Source organism: Mustelus asterias, chromosome 4, assembly GCF_964213995.1.
Source record: "Mustelus asterias chromosome 4, sMusAst1.hap1.1, whole genome shotgun sequence".
Taxonomy (NCBI): Eukaryota; Metazoa; Chordata; class Chondrichthyes; order Carcharhiniformes; family Triakidae; genus Mustelus; species Mustelus asterias.
This window is the reverse complement of record NC_135804.1, coordinates 64307321-64321756: the sequence shown is the minus strand read 5'-3', so window position 1 is coordinate 64321756 and position 14436 is coordinate 64307321. Positions and strand designations below refer to the sequence as shown.

Below are 14436 nucleotides of genomic sequence, written 5' to 3'. Positions count from 1 at the left end.
TGGGAGATTGGAGTGCCCTAGAGCTCAGCAGCCGGCTTCTTGGCATGAATAGATTCCGCCCACTCCCCCTGCTGGCAAGAATCACATTTGGTCTCTTGTTTTTTAAGTGCCGTATGATTGCATCTGGGAACTCATCCAAAAAACGAGCACGATTCTCTCATGTTCTCATGCTCGTTCAGCACTTAGAATCTTTTTTGATAAGATCGCCTCCTAAGTATCAAAAAAGTTATAATATGGGTGTGTTCCACACTGGTGTTTTGGGCGAGTTTGGCACTGCAATCTTAATCTTCCCACACACTCAGTTTTTTTGACAGCAGGGAGATTTTCACCGGTAGAGGGGAGGGGGTGCAGAGCCTAAGCTTGCCGGGGAAACCAGCTTCACAGTGATCAGGCACCACAGTGCAGGGCCCCCCACTTTCTCAGTGAATTGGGAGAATTCATCCTACTCCCTCCACGGGCATCAGACCCCTCCCCTCCAAAATCAGCAGCATCTTCTCCTCCCACACAAACATGGGTGGTCAGTATCAGAGCATCAGGACCCTTCTGATGAGTTTCCTCGTGGGCCTCCTATGCCCCCTCCCCCTTGCAGAGATCACCCCTACATAAACTCCCTGTCATTGTGCATACCTCCCTGCCAGTCATAGCCCCACCCCCACAGGCCACACCCCTGACACTGCCCCGGCACACTTATGGTGCCCAAACGGATACTGTCAGTGTGCCAGGGTGTCAGGTGAACACTGCCAGGCTGGCACTGCCCGATGGACACTGTCAGGCACTGCCCCCGACCTCTCGGCTGCATCAATGGTCTCTGATCCTCTGGCATGGCCATCACGTCTGGTCTCTGCCAAGAAGGGGGGAAGCAGCTGTGAGGCCGGAAGATGCCGCGTGGGACATGTTAATGTAATTCAAATGAAGACATTATTATGCAAATCGGCTTTGCACCTTTTCTGGGTTTGGGTCACTGTCTGTGTGGAGTTTGCACATTCTCCTAGTGTCTGCGTGGGTTTCCTCCAGGTGCTCCGGCTTCCTCTCACAGTCCAAAGATGTGCGGGTTAGGTTGATTGGCCATGCTAAAAATTGCCCCTTAGTGTCCTGGGATGCGTAGGTTAGAGGGATTAGTGGGTAAATATGTAGGGATATGAGAGTAGGGCCTGGGTGGGATTGTGGTCGGTGCAGACTCGATGGGCTGAATGGCCTCTTTCTGTACTGTAGGGTTTCTATGATTTCTATGAAACAGGGCTGGAAACATTGCCTGTGGTGCCAAACCAGGTATGAACAAATTTCTGGTCTCACACACAACCTTACTGGCATGTAACGCCAATCGACTGACACAACAAGCCAGTAAGATCGTGCCCTAATTAAAAGTAAAAGTAAATGTAAAGTTTATTTATTAGTCACAAGTAAGGCTTACATTCACACTGCAATGAAGTTACTGTGAAATTCCCCTAGTCGCCACAGTGAGGCTGGCGCCTGTTCGGGTCAATGCACCTAACCAGCACATCTTTCAGAATGTGGGAGGAAACTAGGGCACCCGGAGGAAACCCACGCAGACACGGGGAGAATATGCAAACTTCACACAGACAGTCACCCAAGCCGGAAACTGAACCCGGGTTCCTGGCTCTGTGAAGCAGCAGTACTAACCACTGTTCTACCGTGCCGCCTCGTCTCACTTAGGCTTCTGTATCAAAGATTCATGACTCCCCCATTCCAGTTCTCTTGTGGTGCAGTACTAATTTCATAGTAAAAGTCAGGAAAGTCCTTGAGATGAAGGTTGGGGGTTTGATTGGGAAACAGTTAGGGCAATAGAATGAATGAATAGAATAGAATGAATTTTGGATTGCTTTAGGAAGGGCTGGCACAAAGTAGATGATTTAAATGGCCTTCTCCTGAGCTGCAAAATTTGTCAGAATGACCACCTCACAGTCCTTCTGGAGACCAAGTCAGTACTAGTCAGTATTTAAAATAGTCAGTATTTAAAAACTCTGCAACCAGCCTGAACGAGTACGCCAATACAGTAACTGACTTCATTAGTAAGTGTGTAGAAGACTGTGTGCCAAAGAAGCAAATCTGTATGTTCGCCAACCGGAAACCATGGATGAACAGGGATATCCACTGCTTGCTGAAGTCCAGGTCTGAGGCGCTCAAGTCAGGCCACACTGACTTTTACAAGAAAGCCAGATACGATCTAAGGAGATCCATCAAAGATGCCAAAAGACAGTACCGGACCATGCTAGAGTCCCAGGCTAGCCACACTGACCCTCGCCGACTATGGCAAGGATACAAGACATAACAGATTACAAGATGAAGGCATGTAAAATCACCAGCTCCAACGCACCCCTCCCCGATGAGCTCAATGCATTCTATGCCCATTTTGAGCAAGAGCATGCCCTCCACCCTGGATGAGCCTGTATCTGGTGTCACCATTGCAGATGTCAGAGCAGCTTTCTCGAAGATCAACCCACGGAAAGTGACTGGCCGGATGGGGTATCCGGACGAGCACTCAGATCCTATGTGGTTCAGCTGGCAGGGGTATTTGCAGACATCTTCAACCTCTCTTTACGACAATCTGAGGTTCTGAACAGCTTCAAGGAGAAAACCATCATCCCGGTACCTAAGAAAAACCAAGCAGTGTGCTTTAATGACTATCGCCGGTGGCTCTGACATCCATCATTATGAAGTGCTTCGAAAGGTTAGTTATGGCACGAATCAATTCCAGCCTCCTGGACTACCTGGATCCACTACAGTTTGCCTACCACCGCAACAGGTCCACAGCGAACACCACCTCTCTGGCCCTGCACTCAGCCCTGGAACGCCTAGATAACAAAGACACCTATGTCAGACTCCTATTTTATTGACTACAGCTCAGTGTTCAACACCATTATTCCCACGAAGCCCATCTCCAAACTCCGTGGTCTGGGCCTCAACACTTCCCTCTGCAACTGGATCCTGAACTTCCTAACTCACAAGCCACAATCAGTAAGGATGGCAACATCACCTCCTCCACAATCATTCTCAAACACCGGTGCCCCACAAGGCTGTGTTCTCAGCCCCCTACTATACTCCTTATACACCTATGACCGTGTGGCCAAATTCACCTCCAATTTGATTTTCAAGTTTGCTGACGACACCACCGTAGTGCATTGGCTTTCAAACAGTGACAAGACAGAGTACAGGAATGAGATAAGAGAGTCTGGTGAACTAGTGCGGCAACAATAATCTCTCCTGCAATGTCAACAAAATGAAGGACATTGTCACCGACTTCAGGAAGCATAAAGGAGAACACGTCCCTGTCTACATCAACGGGGACAAAGTAGAAAGGTTTGAGAGCTTCAGGTTTTTAGGTGCCCAGATCACCAACAACCTGTTCTGGTCCCCCCATGCCGACACTATAGTTAAGAAAGTCCACCAACTCCTCTACTTTCTCAGAAGACTCAGGAAATTTGGCATGTCAGCTACGACTCTCACCAACTTTTACAGATGCACCATAGAAAGCATTCTTTCTGGTTGTATCACAGCTTGGTATGGCTCCTGCTCTGCCCAAGACCGCAAGGAACTACAAAAGGTCATGAATGTAACCCAATCCATCACGCAAACCAGCCTCCCATCCATTGACTTTGTCTCCACTTCCTGCTGCCTTGACAAAGCAGCCAGCATAATTAAGGACGCCACGCCCAGACATTCTCTCTTCCACCTTCTTCCGTCGGGAAAAAGGTACAAAACTTTGAGGTCACATACCAACAGCTTCTTCCCTGCTGCTGTCAGACTTTTGAATGGACTTACCTTGCATTAAGTTGATCTTTCTCTACACCCTAACTATGACTGTAACACTACATTCTGCACTCTCTCGTTTCCTTCTCTATGAATGGTATGCTTTGTCTGAATAGCGCGCAAGAAACAATACTTTTCACTATGTTAATACATGTGACAATAATAAATCAAATCAAATCAAATCAAGTCCTGTTTTCACATTTAGCAATAATCCCTCCATTGTGTTGTGTCGCACTGCCATCATGCTAAATGGGATAGATTCGACAATGAAAACAGGGCATTCAGAAGGAGCTGTGCAACATCAGCAACAACAGAATTGAATACAATCGCAATTTGTAACCTTATGGCCCAGCATATTACTCACTCTAACATTACCACAATTCCAGGGCATCAACCGTGGTTCAGTGAAGAGTTCAGGAGGGCATGCCAGACACAACAAATAATGAAAGCAAGATGTGATAGACAGAGTTAAGCAATCCCACAACCAATGGATCAGATCTAAGCTCTGCAGACCTGTCACATTCAGCCATGAATGGTGGTGGACAACAAACAGGAAGAGGAGGTTCCCAAATATCCCCATCGTCAATGAAGGGGGCCCAGCACATCAAGGCAAAAGACCAAGCTGAACCATGTGCAACAATCTTCAGCCAGAAGTGCCAAGTAGATGATCATTTTAGCCTCCTCCTGAGGTTCCCAGCATCACAGATGCCAGTCTCTAGCTAATTGGATTCATTTCATGTGATATCAAGAAATAGCTGAAGGTACTTGATACTGCAAAGGCTATAGATCCTGACAACGTTCCAAAAACGTACTGAAGATTTGTGCTTCAGAACTATTTGCACCCTAACCAAGCTGTTCCAGTACAGCTACAACACTGGCATCTACATTGCAATGTGGAAAATTGCCTGGATATGTCCTGTATGTCCTAAATCACCTGGACCGGATGGGCTATACCCCAGGGTTCTAAAAGAGATAGCTGAGGAAATTGTGGAGGCATTTGTGATGATCTTTTAGGAATCATTGGAGGCAGGAAGGGTACCAGAGGACTGGAAAGTAACTAATGTAACACCGCTGTTTAGGAAGGGAGGGAGGCAGCAAACGGGAAATTATAGGCCTATTAGCCTGACTTCGTTCATTGGCAAGATTCCAGAGTCCATTATTAAAGATGAGATCGCAGAGTACTTGAATGTGCATGATAAAGTAGGACCGAGTCAGCACGGCTTTGTCAAGGGGAGGTCACGTCTGACAAATCTGTTCGAGTTCTTTGAGGAGGTAACAAGGAAGTTAGATAAAAGAGAACCGGTGGACGTGATTTATTTCGATTTCCAAAAGGCCTTTGACATGATGCCGCATAGGAGCCTGTTAAATAAGTTAAGAGTCCATGGTGTTCAGGGTAAGATCCCGGCATGGATAGAGGATTGGCTGACTGGCAGGAAGCAGAGAGTGGGGATAAAGGGGTCTTTTTCAGGATGACAGCTGGTGACTAGTGGTGTGCCTCAGGGGACAGTGCTGGGACCACAACTTTTCACAATATACATTAACAATTTGGAAGAAGGAACTGAAGGCACTGTTCTAAGTCTGCAGATGATACAAAGATATGTAGAGGGACAGGTAATATTGAGGAAGCAGGGGGGCTGCAGAAGGACTTGGACAGGTTAGGAGAGTAGGCAAAAAAGTGGCAGATGGAATACAATGTGGAAAAGTGTGAGGTTATGCACTTTGGAAGGAGGAATGGAGGCATAGACTATTTTCTAAATGGGAAAATGCTTAGGAAATCAGAAACACAAAGGGACTTGGAAGTCCTTGTTCAAGATTCTCAAGGTTAACGTACAGGTTCAGTCGGCAGTTAGGAAGGTAAATGCAATGTTAGCATTCATGTCAAAAGGGCTAGAATACAACAGCAGGGATGTACTTCTGAGGCTGTATAAGGCTCTGGTCAGACCCCATTTGGAGTACTGTGAGCAGTTTTGGGCCCCATATCTAAGGAGAGATGTGCTGGCCTTGGAAAGGGTCCAGAGGAGGTTCACAAGAATGATCCCTGGAATGAAGAGCTTATCATATGAGGAATGGTTGAGGACTCTGGGTCTGTACTCGTTGGAGTTTAGAAGGATGAGGGGAGATCTTTTTGAAACTTACAGGGTACTGCGAGGCCTGGATAGAGTGAACGTGGAGAGGATATGTCCACTAGTAGGAAAAACTAGAACCAGAGGGCACAACCTCAGGCTAAAGGGACGATCCTTTAAAACAGAGATGAGAAGGAATTTCTTCAGCCAAAGAGTGGTAAATCTGTGGAACTCTTTGCCGCAGAAGGCTGTGGAGGCCAGGTCATTGAGTGTCTTTAAGACAGATAGATAGGTTCTTGATTAATAAGGGGATCAGGGGTTATGGGGAAAAGGCAGGTGAATGGGGATGAGAAAAATATCAGCCATGATTGAATGGTGAAGCAGACTCGATTGTCCGAGTGGCCTAATTCTGCTTCTATGTCTTATGGTCTGTGCACAAAAAGCAGAACAAATGTGCAGGTTAGGTAGATTGGCCAGACTAAATTGCCCCTTAATGTCCCAAGATGTATAGGTCAGGTCGATTAGTGGGGTAAATGCACAGGTTTACGGAGATAGGGTGGGGAGACTGGGTAAGATGCTCTGTTGTAGAGTTTGTGCAGACTCAATGGGCCGAATGGTCTCCGCCTGTTCTGTAGGGATTCCATGATTCTATGAAATGCAACCCGGCCAATTACTAATCTATCAGTCCAATGTTGAACATCGGCAAAGTGATGGAAGGACATGTTGACAGTGATTGTCAGTGAACCAGATGTTTTTTTATGACAATCGATAATGGTTTTTTATGAACAGGTGTTCCCATGTGCCTGCTACCCTTGGCCTTCTATATGGTAGAGGTCACATGTTTGGAAGGTGCTGAACACCTGAAGGTTCCCCTTGAAGCCACACCCCATCCTGACTTGGGAACTATATTGTTATTCCTTCACTGTTGCTGGTTCAAAATCTTGGAACTCCCTCCCTAACAGCACTGTGAGTGCACCTACACCATATGGACTGCAGAGGTTCAAGAAAACAGTTTAACGCCACCTTCTAAAGTCAGTTAGGGATGGGCAACAAAAATGCAGGCATAGCTCACATCCAGTAAAATAATTTAAAAATGCATTGCTGAAATACGTGTGTGCATGGATGTAGGATGAGTGGCAATATTTTTTATTCATGATGTGGGCATCGCTGGGCCAACATTTATTGCCCATCGCTGAGGTCCTTAAAGGACATTAAAGGACATTAGTGAACCAGATGTTTTTTTATGACAATCGATAATGGTTTTTTATGACAAGTCATCATTAGACTTTTTTAAATTCCATATTTTTTATTGAATTCAAATTTCACCATCGCCCACATGGTGGGATTCGAACTGGTCTCCCTTATTACCCTGGTGTCCCCGAGCATTACCCTGGGTCTCTGGTTTACTAGTCTAGTGATGATACCACTACGCCATCGCCTCCCCTATTACACAACTACACAAAGAATGATCCCAGTATAAAGCTACCAGAGCACTGTCACCTTAGGAACTTTGACAGCAGTATCTTTAGAAAAGGGGAGGAATCTAGAGAAAACAACCTTTTAACCAAGTTGAACATTTCTTGTCATCTTAATTAAGGTTTCAAATATTCAGAAACAGCATCTAAAATCGATTTTATCTTTATCCTGAAGATCAAAATATTATTTGTTCTGTCATTGGAAATTCCCCTCTCGCAGCCTGGGGATAATACAACAGAAGATGCTGAGCATGTTCAAAATAAGTCGCTCAGTTAAAATGGAGATGTGATGTCTAAGGAAAACGTACAGTACAACTCCACACCTATTCAACTACACACCGATGCTCCCCAACTGCCACCCCCCTTCCCCCTCCCCCCCCCCCCCAACTGCCCTGCCCCCATTTGAAAATTGATGCAGATAATCTCCAGGTATTTTACTGGTGGCTGTGGAAGCCATTCAACACACCTTGTCAGAACCTGGGCACTGAGAACCATGCCTGTCTTGATAGCAGTTTGTCATTTGGCATAAAAGCATGAATATCCCATAAAACCATTAACTACCATATTAAATTGCAGATGCACCCTACAAAATACCATTGGATTCAATAACTATTTTGGATAATAGAAAGTAGGGCTTGAACCTGCAACATTTGGTTGAGAGGTGAACGTGCTATCAATTCAAGCAAGTTGATGCTAATGACGCAAGAAAGTGAAAAATTAAGAATAAATTAGTAAATTTCTATGTTGCAACCTCCTTTAAGTCATTTAGATTGCAAACTTGAAGCGGGGAGCTTCAAGGTGAAGAGGTGGAGTGTTGCTGCAAGGAAGATGGAGAAGAGCATTGGTGTGATAACACAGTCTTGTTGACCACAGTTTGCACACGTATTGGATCTGTGGTGGTTCCATTGGTGAGGATAAAGGCTTGCATGTCATCATGGAGCAGGTGGAGAATGGTGATGAGTTTCTGTGGACAACCAAATTTGAGGAGAATATTCCACAGTCCCTCACAGTTAACTGAGCCAAAGGCCTTTGTGAAATTGAAGAAGGTAATGAACAGAGAGTGATGCTGCTCCCTGAACTTTTCCTGGATTTGTTGCACGCTGAAGATCATGTCCATTGTGCCTCTTCATAGGCGTAAGTTGCACTGAGGCTCAGGGAGGAGCTCTTCAGCCACTGGGGGGAGGTGGTTGAAGACGATTCACACAATGACCTTTCCCGTGGTGGAGGGTAGGGAATTCCCTCTGCAAGTTCTGCAGTCAGACCTGTTGCCTTTCTTGAAGATGGTCACAATTAAGGCGTTTCTGAGATCTCCCTGCATGCTCTCTTCCTTCCAGACAAGGGTGATGAGGTTGCAGATTCTTGTCAATGTATTGCCACCGCATTTAATACTACAGTGGGGATTTCATCTACACTGGAGGCCTTGTTGTTTTTCAGCTGTCAGATGACTTTTTGACTTCACAGCAAGCTGGGATTGCTCTGAGATGGTGGCGGGTAGCATGTTGTGAGATAGTGTCGAGGGCGCTTGTATTGAAGGTTGTGTCGTGGTTGAGGAGAACCTTGAAGTGCTCTCTCCAGTGGGCATCGACTGCTTCTCTTGTCTTTGATAAGTGCCTTTCCATTTTTGGCCTTCAGTGGGGTGGGCCCCTGGGTACTTGGACCACAGATGGTTTTAATTGCGCTGAAGTCGTCGCGCACATCGTGGTGGGTGGTGAGTTGCTAAGTCTCCTGCGCTCTTTCTACCCACCATCTGTTCTTTAGGTTGTGGGTCTTTGTTGCACCTTGGCCTTCATGTGCCTGTAGGCTTGTTTCCTCTCACTTGAATTTTGGTGGAGCTGCAAGTTCAGGAATGCCTTGCGTTTGCAGTCAAAGAGATCCTGGATCTCCTGATCATTAGGGGGAGGCGATGGCCTCGTAGTATTATTGCTCGACTATTAATCCAGAAACCAGGATAATGTTCTGGGGAGCTGGGTTCGAATCCCACCACGGTAGATGGTGGAATTTGAATTAAATTAAAAATATCTGGAAGTAAGAGTCTACTATGACCATGAAACCATTGCCGACTGTCAGAAAACCCCATCTTGTTCACTAATGTCCTTTAGGGAAGGAAATCTGCCGTCCTTACCTGGCCTACATGTGACTCCAGAGCCATAGCAATGTGGTTGACTCTGAACTGCCCTCTGAAATGACCTAGCAAGCCATTCAGTTGGAACAATCGCCACAAAGTCTCAACAAAGAAATAAAACTGGACGGACCACCTGGCAGCGACCCGAGCACTGGAAAAGACAACGGCAAAAACCAAACAGTTCTGTCGACACTGCAAAGTCCTCCTTACTAACATCTGGGGGCTAGTGCCAAAACTGGGAGAGCTGTCTCACAGGCTAGTCAAGCAACAGCCTGACAATCATTCTCACGGAATCATACCTTACAGATAACACCCCAGACACCACCATTACCATCCCTGGATATGTCCTGTCTCATTGGTAGGGCAGACCCAGCAGGGATGGCGGCACAGTGGTATACAGTCAGGAGGGAGTTGCCCTGGGAGTCCTTAACATCGAGTCCGGACCCCATGAAGTCTCATGGCTTCAGGTTAAACATGGGCAAGGAAACCTCTTACTGGTTACCACGTACCGTTCTCCTTCGGCTGATGAATCAGTATTCCTCCATGTTGAACAACACTTGGAGGAAGCACTGAGGGTGGCAAGGATGCAAAATGTACTCTGGATGGGGGATTTCAATATCCAAGAGTGCTCGGCAGCAGCACTACTGATCGAGCTGGGCGGGTCCGAAAGGATATAACTGCTAGATTGGGTCTGCAGCAGGTGGTGAAGGAACCAACAAGAGGAAATAACATACTTGACCTCATCCTTACCAATCTGGCTGCAGATACATCTGTCCATGACAGTATTGGTAAGAGTGACCACCGCACAGTCCTTGTGGAGATGAAATCCTGCCTTCACATTGAGAATAACCTCCATCATGTTGTATGGCACTATCACCGTGCTAAATGGGACAGACTTCGAACCGATCTAGCCGCTCAAGACTGGGCATCCATGAGGCGCTATGGGCCATCAACAGCAACGGAATTGTACACCAGCACAATCGGTAACCTCATGGCCCAGCATATCCCCCACTCACCCATTACCATCAAGCCAGGGGATCAACCCTGGTTCAATGAAGAGTGCAGGAGGGCATGCCAGGGGCATACCTAAAAATGAGGTATCAACCTGATGAAGCTACCAAACAGGACTACTTGCATGCCAAATGGCAAAAACAGCAAGTGATAGACAGAGCTAAGCGATCACACAATCAATGGATCAGATCTAAGCTCTGCAGTCCTTCCACATCCAGTCGAGAATGGTGGCGGACACTGGAGGAAGAGACTCCACAAATATCCCCATCCTCAATAATTGAGGAGCCCAGCGCATCAGTGCAAAAGATAAGGCTGAAGTATTTGCAGCAATCTTCAGCCAGAAGTGCCGAGTGGATGATCCACCTCGGCCTCCTCCAGTGGTCCCCAGCATCTCAGATGCCAGTCTCCAGCCAATTCGATTCACTCCACGTGATATCAAGAAACGGGTGGAGGCACTGGATACTGCAAAGGCAATGGGCCCTGATAACATTCTGGCAATAGTCTTGAAAACTTGTGCTCCAGAACTTGCTGCTCCCCTAGCCAAGCTCTTCCAGTACAATTACAACACTGGCATTTACCCAACAATGTGGAAAATTGCCCAGGTATGTCCTGCACAGAAAAAGCAGGACAAATCCAACCCCACGAATTATTCCCAATCAGTCTACTCTCGATCATCAGTAAAGTGATGGAAGGGGTCATCAACAGTGTTATCAAGTAGCACCTGCTCAGCAATAACCTGCTCAGTGATGCCTAGTTTGGGTTTCGCCTGGGTCACTCAGCTCCCGACCTCATAACAGCCTTTGGTTCAAACATGGACAAAAGAGCTGAATTCCAGAGGTGAGGTGACAGTGACAGCCTTTGACATCAAGACCACATTCAACCGAGTGTGGCATCAAGGAGCCCTAGCGAAACTGGAATCAATGGGTATCAGTGGGCAAACTCTCCGCTGGTTGGAGTCATACCTGGTACATAGGAAGATGGTTGTGGAGGGCCAGTCATCTCAGCTCCAGCATATTTCTGCAGGAGTCCCTCAGAGTGGTGTCGTAGGCCCAACAATCTTCAGCTGCTTCATCAATGACATTCCCTCCATCCTAAGGTCAGAAGTGGGGATGTTCGCCGATGATTGCACAATGTTCAGCACCATTCGCAACTCCTCAGATACTGAAACAGTCCATGTTCAAATGCAACAAGATCTGGACAATATCCAGGCTTGGGCTGACAAGTGTCAAGTAACATTCACGCCACACAATGCCAGGCAATGACCATCACCAATAAGAGACACTCTAACCAGCACCCGTGTAACCATCACTGAATCTCCACTGTCAACATCCTTGGGGTTACCACTAACCAGTAACTGAACTGGACTCACCACATAAACACAGTGGCTACAAGAGCAGGTCAGAGGCTCAGAATACTGCGGCGAGTAACTCACCTCCTGACTCCCCAGAGCCTATCCACCATCTCCAAGGCACAAGTCAGGAGTGTGATGGAATACTCCCCACTTGCCTGGATGGGTGCAGCTCCAACAACACTCAAGAAGCTTGACATCATCCAAGCCAAGGCAGCTCACTTGATTGGCACCACATCTACTAACATTCAATCCCTCTACCACCGACGCTCAGTAGCAGCAGTGTGTACTATCTACAAGATGCACTGCAGCAATTCACCAAAGATCCTTAGACAGCACCTTCCAAACCCACGACTACTTCCATCTAGAAGGACAAGGGAACACCATCACCTGCAAGTTCCCCTCCAAGCCACTCACCATCCTGACTTGGAAATATATCGCCGTTCCTTCGCAGTCGCTGGATCAAAATCCTGGAATTCCCTCCCTAATGGCATTGTGGGTCAACCCACAGAACATGTAACTGCAGCGATTCAAGAAGGCAGCTCACCACCACCTTCTCAAGGGCAACTAGGGATGGGCAATAAATGCTGGCCAGCCAGAGACGATCATGTCCCACGAATGAATTTTAAAAAAATTATTGTTGAGCCAGTTTTGGTGTTTCCTACTCAAGAGCCGGAGGGTGTCTTCGCAGATGCTGACTATGGTGGCTTTTAAGACAGACAAGGCACTGTGGACACTCTGCAGTTGTGGCTCTTTGGTCATCGCCAGGTTAGCTGTGAGGCACCGGCTGGGTAGATCTTTCTTCTCAGGGTCTTTGAATCCAGCAACATTGAGTCCCCTGCAGCAGAGTGTTTTCTGCCTATGCCGGCTTGAGGCTAGGTTGATGGAGATGGTAGAGCAGATTAGTTGGTGGTCAGTCCAGGAATCGTTGCCTCCGGTCCTGGTGCAGACATCTTTGCAGTCCCTCACTGGGATTATGATATCGTCTATTGGCTGCCAGTTCGAGGAGCGTGTGTGTTGCCATGAGGTCTTCTGCTTGTCCCTCTGGCAGAACAGGGTGTTCGTAATGACCTGGTCATATTCTAGACATTTTGTCAGGAGAAGGACTCCAATGGCATTTGTTTTCCCCACGACTTGCCCGCCTAACATGCCTTTTCAAAAGTTTGCGTTTCTCCTGACTCTAGCATTGAGGTTGCCGAGGAGAATCAGCTTGTCTCCCTTTGGGATGCAGGAGAGCATTTGGTTGAGGCTGGAGTAAAATGCCTCTTTTGTCTTGTCTGTTGCGTCTAGGGTTGAGGAGTCGGCACTGACAGCTGCTTCGGGAGCAGGGTGAGCCATCGGGTCATGAGGCATTTGCTTACCCTGCAGGGGGCTTCATTGTGACGTCTAACAGAGTCGATAGAGAGAAACTGTTTCCACTGGTATAAAGACCAGAAACCAAAAGGCACAGATATAAAGTAATTGGCAAATGATGCAATGGCAACATGAATCATAGAATCATAGAAACCCTACAGTGCAGAAGGAGGCCATTCGGCCCATCGAGTCTGCACCGACCACAATCCCACCCAGGTCCTATCCCCACATATTTACCCGCTAATCCCTCTAACCTACACATCTCAGGACTCTAAGGGACAATTCTTAACCTGGCCAATCAACCTAACCCGCACATCTTTGGACTGTGGGAGGAAACCGGAGCACCCGGAGGAAACCCACGCAGACACAAGGAGAATGTGCAAACTCCACACAGACAGTGACCCGAGCCAGGAATCGAACCCGGGACCCTGGAGCTGTGAAGCAGCAGTGCTAACCACTGTGCTACCGTGCCGGAGAAGTTTTTTCACGCAATTAGTGATTGGGATCTGGAATACTCTGCCTGAGTGTGGTTGAGGCAGGTTCAATTGAGGCTTTCAGAAGGGAATTGGATCATTATCTGAAAATGAAACATTTTCAGGGTAGGGGACAAAAGAAGGGGCGTGGCACGAGGTAAATTGCACCTTTGGAGGGCCAGCACAGACTCGATGGGCAGAATGGTTTCTTTAGGTGCTGTACTATTTCATGATTCTAGGAAGAACACATGATCAGTACCATAGAAATGTAGCACAACAAAAATCAGCACTTAAGGAGGGTAAAAAGAAGCATTGCACCTAATGTGTGTTTTAAATGCACCGCCAGATTTAGAATAAAAGTGTAGCTACAAGAGTAAATTAGATGTAGAAGGAAAGTGTAATCACAGACAGATCTTTTTTTCAATTTAATATTGATATATATGTTTAAGGTAAGGTCTATTAGATTTTCAGTTAAAATCTGTGCTGACTAGAAAATCTTGAATTGTAGCTGATCTTGTAATTGTTACAGAGATCTGTACATCTCGGAAGACAATATACTGCACCCATCATGTATCTCATTTCTGTCTTGAACATCATCTGTTGTGACTGTAGAGGCCGATTCATGAGGAGCAGTTGGTACAGATGAATAACGTTGGCCTGAGGTTGACTGATATTTACTCCTTCTGGCGGGCTGTCTTCCGCCATCTGGTCATTTCTTTTGTTCCTCTTCTTTTTCCATGCCCTTCCTGACAATTTGTCTAAATGTTTATTTGAAAGTACCTAATATTCACAGTTTAATTTCCCCTTTAGTATAAACAACCCC

General features: G+C 46.7%; 1 protein-coding gene across 5 annotated transcripts in view; it reads right to left on the bottom strand.

Annotated features, from left to right (window-relative positions):
- Nucleotides 1-14436, bottom strand: part of st3gal2 (ST3 beta-galactoside alpha-2,3-sialyltransferase 2) — a 411189-nt gene that overhangs the window by 320193 nt on the left and 76560 nt on the right. The window contains exon 1 of one of the 5 annotated variants that reach the window (XM_078211164.1): nucleotides 9429-9447. The exons of 3 other annotated variants lie outside the window; for them this stretch is intronic. The gene's annotated coding sequence lies outside the window, so the exon portion shown is untranslated. Of the gene's footprint in view, nucleotides 1-2335; nucleotides 2356-9428; nucleotides 9448-14436 lie in introns of those variants that run through there. One more of the 5 variants, XM_078211161.1, reaches the window with a different exon arrangement.